At 39.1% G+C, this 2,931-nt stretch overlaps 1 pseudogene; it reads right to left on the bottom strand.

Moving 5' to 3' along the window:
* Nucleotides 1–1,162: 1,162 nt before the first annotated feature.
* On the bottom strand, nt 1,163–1,251 carry LOC113851702 (annotated as a pseudogene).
* Between the last annotated feature and the right edge of the window lie 1,680 nt (nt 1,252–2,931).

Below are 2,931 nucleotides of genomic sequence, written 5' to 3'. Positions count from 1 at the left end.
CCTCGGTTAATTAATAGATCTATAGGGTAAAATGAGACAAAGGATTAGGTGGATCAAACCAATCTTTCTCTTCTAGTCGTTATTAAATTAACAAGTTCGTAGGCTCCTAAAGTTTTTTTAAATTAATGTCTTGCATGACCATTGGAGATATTGATTTAGAGAAAAGAATATTAATATTGCATGACCATTAGGTATTAATAGTATTCGTATGAATGATTGATAATCACAAGGAAATCAAATTTAGAGTTAAATAGAAAAATATTGAATGAGAAAACTCATATGCCCTAGGTTCCTTTCCGATAAGTTTAACCAAGACGTGCATTATATTCCTTACTCTTAGTTTATAATTAATTTTATAAACTCTTGTTTTTAATTAATACCGTATCTTTGAAACTTAAACAATTGAATTCGAAAATTCTTAGTAATTGGAAATCAATCCTTGTGGGACGATATTTCGGGAACATAATTTAAGAACCCTTTATTACTTCTCGATGGGTACACTTGCCCTCCGAACAAGTTTTTGGCGCCGTTGCCGGGGATTGCTTTTTCAATATTAAGAAAATCTCAAATTTAATTGATTTAAGCAATTTGTGTTTTATTTTATTTTGTTTTGTTTATTGTTAAATTTTTCTTTTATATTTTATAATTTTCATTTTTTTTTATATTTCACAATTTCTTTTAATATATGCTCACTCGTTCTAAGTGCTCTACAACTTGTTTATTTGATCTGGAGATTGAGAGAACAATGCGCAGACAAAGAAAAGAAGTGAGAGAGCAAAGAATGGCAGAGGGAAGGAGATCGATCCAAGATTACATGACATCCATTGCTAGAGGCACTCTTGGAAGCATTGCAGCCCCTAATGTGGAGGCAAACAATTTTGAATTGAAACCAACACTCATAACTATGGTCCAGAACTCCATACAGTTTGCAGGCATGCCTAATGAAGACCCCAATTTACATCTGACAAAGTTCCTCCGATTGACAGATACCATAAAATACAATGGAGTCTCCAATAATGCTATTCGACTCTGTCTTTTCCCATTCTTGGTATCTGAAAAGATGAATGCATGGTTTTCCTCACTCCCAGCCAACTCCTTCAGAACTTGGGAGGATCTCACTCAACAATTCTTGGTAAAGTACTTTCCCCCATCAAGGTCCTCTAAGCTTATGACAGAGATATATTGCTTCCAACAATATGAAGCATGAGAGCGATTTGGAGAGCTTTTGAGGAGATGTCCTCATCATGATTTTTTGACGTGGAGACAGGTACAAATTTTTTACAGTGGCCTATCAATCACTACTAGGGCTACAATTGATGCCGCAACAGGAGGGTCCCTCATAAGAAAAGATCCAAATGACGCATACAAGCTGATAGATGAGATGACATCTTCTAGCTTCCAGTGGCACACTGCTGACTCTTATGACATCAAGAGGAAAGAGACTGCCTCAGTTTACCAAGCAGAGAGCAGCAGCCCACTAATGAACCAAATGGCAGCCCTTACAAAGCAACTAGAATCTTTAATGAAGGCTCAAGACCAACTTGTAAGAGCTCTTGCAAGCCCAGAATCTAAGCAAGAGGAGGAAAATTTCATGGGCAATCACAGTTCAAGGTGGAGGAGTAATCCTCCTAACTCTTGGGAGAATGGCTTTGGAAGTCAAAATTCAAGTGTTTATCGCCCTCCTCATGTGCAAAGTCAGGAAGCAAGACCTGAAGGAAAAGAAGCTCCTAGATCTCAGTCTAACTTTCAAGAACAGATGATGCAATATGTGTATTACTCTGATAAGAGAATGATAGAGCTTGAATCCAAGTTAGACGAACATATTGAGAGAACTAATAAGAGGTTCGCAGAGGTCAAATCTGAAATACAAGTCAACTCCTCTAAGATGAGTGCACAATTGGAGCAAATTACGAATCTTTTGAGTCAAAGAGTGATGGGAACACTACCATCTCAACCTGAACCTAATCCAAGGGAGCAATGCAATGCCATTATTCTAAGAAGTGGAAAAAATTTGAATGGGACGCAAACACATAAGTCATGCACGCCTGTGCTGAAGGAGGAGCACGCCCTTGCATCACCCTGCACGCCCATGCTGCCTGAAACAGAACGACCATGCTTAGAACAACACGCCCTTGCAGACAACGAAGGCACGACCGTGCTAGACTGAAGCAAGGTCGTGCTCAACGAAGGCACGCCCGTGCTGGATGATGAGAAAGGTCGTGCTTACCACCCAGATGCGAAAAAGGAGACAAGGGAAGATTCACCAGTGGTGACAAAACCATTTCCACAATGATTGATGAGTAGCCAGAGAGACCCTCAGTTCAATAAGTTCCTTGGGATCCTCAGAAAGCTCCACATCAATATTCCTTTTGTTGAAGCTATATCACAGATGCCGAAATATGCTAAATTTCTCAAGGAGATGCTAAGCAACAAAAAAAAATTGGAAGAATTTGAGACAGTCAGATTGAATGAGGAGTGCTCAACAATTTTATTAAGGAAGTTGCCGCCTAAGCTTAAGGATCCAGGGATTTTTACAATTCCATGCACTATAGGCAATTCTTATTTTGATAAAGCGCTCTGTGATTTAGGTGCTAGCATCAATCTAATGTCATTTTCTGTGTTTAAAAGGTTGGGTATGCAAGAATCCAAGCCAACTTCAATCTCTCTGCAGCTTGCTGATTGTTCAATAATGTATCCTAGGGGCATAGTGGAGGATGTCCTAGTCAAGGTAGATAAGTTCATGTTTCCTGCAGATTTCATTGTCCTTGACATGAAAGAGGATGACGAAGTACCCATCATACTAGGGAGGCCTTTCCTAACCACAGGAAGAACGATAATAGATGTTCAGCAAGGGAAGCTCACACTGAGGCTAGATGATGAGGAAGTTGTATTTCAAGTTTTCAATTCTTTCAAGTACCCTTCTAGCCTAGA

The sequence above is a fragment of the Abrus precatorius genome, unplaced genomic scaffold (assembly GCF_003935025.1).
Source record: "Abrus precatorius isolate BTA unplaced genomic scaffold, Abrus_2018 Scaffold9, whole genome shotgun sequence".
Taxonomy (NCBI): domain Eukaryota; kingdom Viridiplantae; phylum Streptophyta; class Magnoliopsida; order Fabales; family Fabaceae; genus Abrus; species Abrus precatorius.
This window is presented reverse-complemented; position numbering and strand designations above follow the sequence as displayed.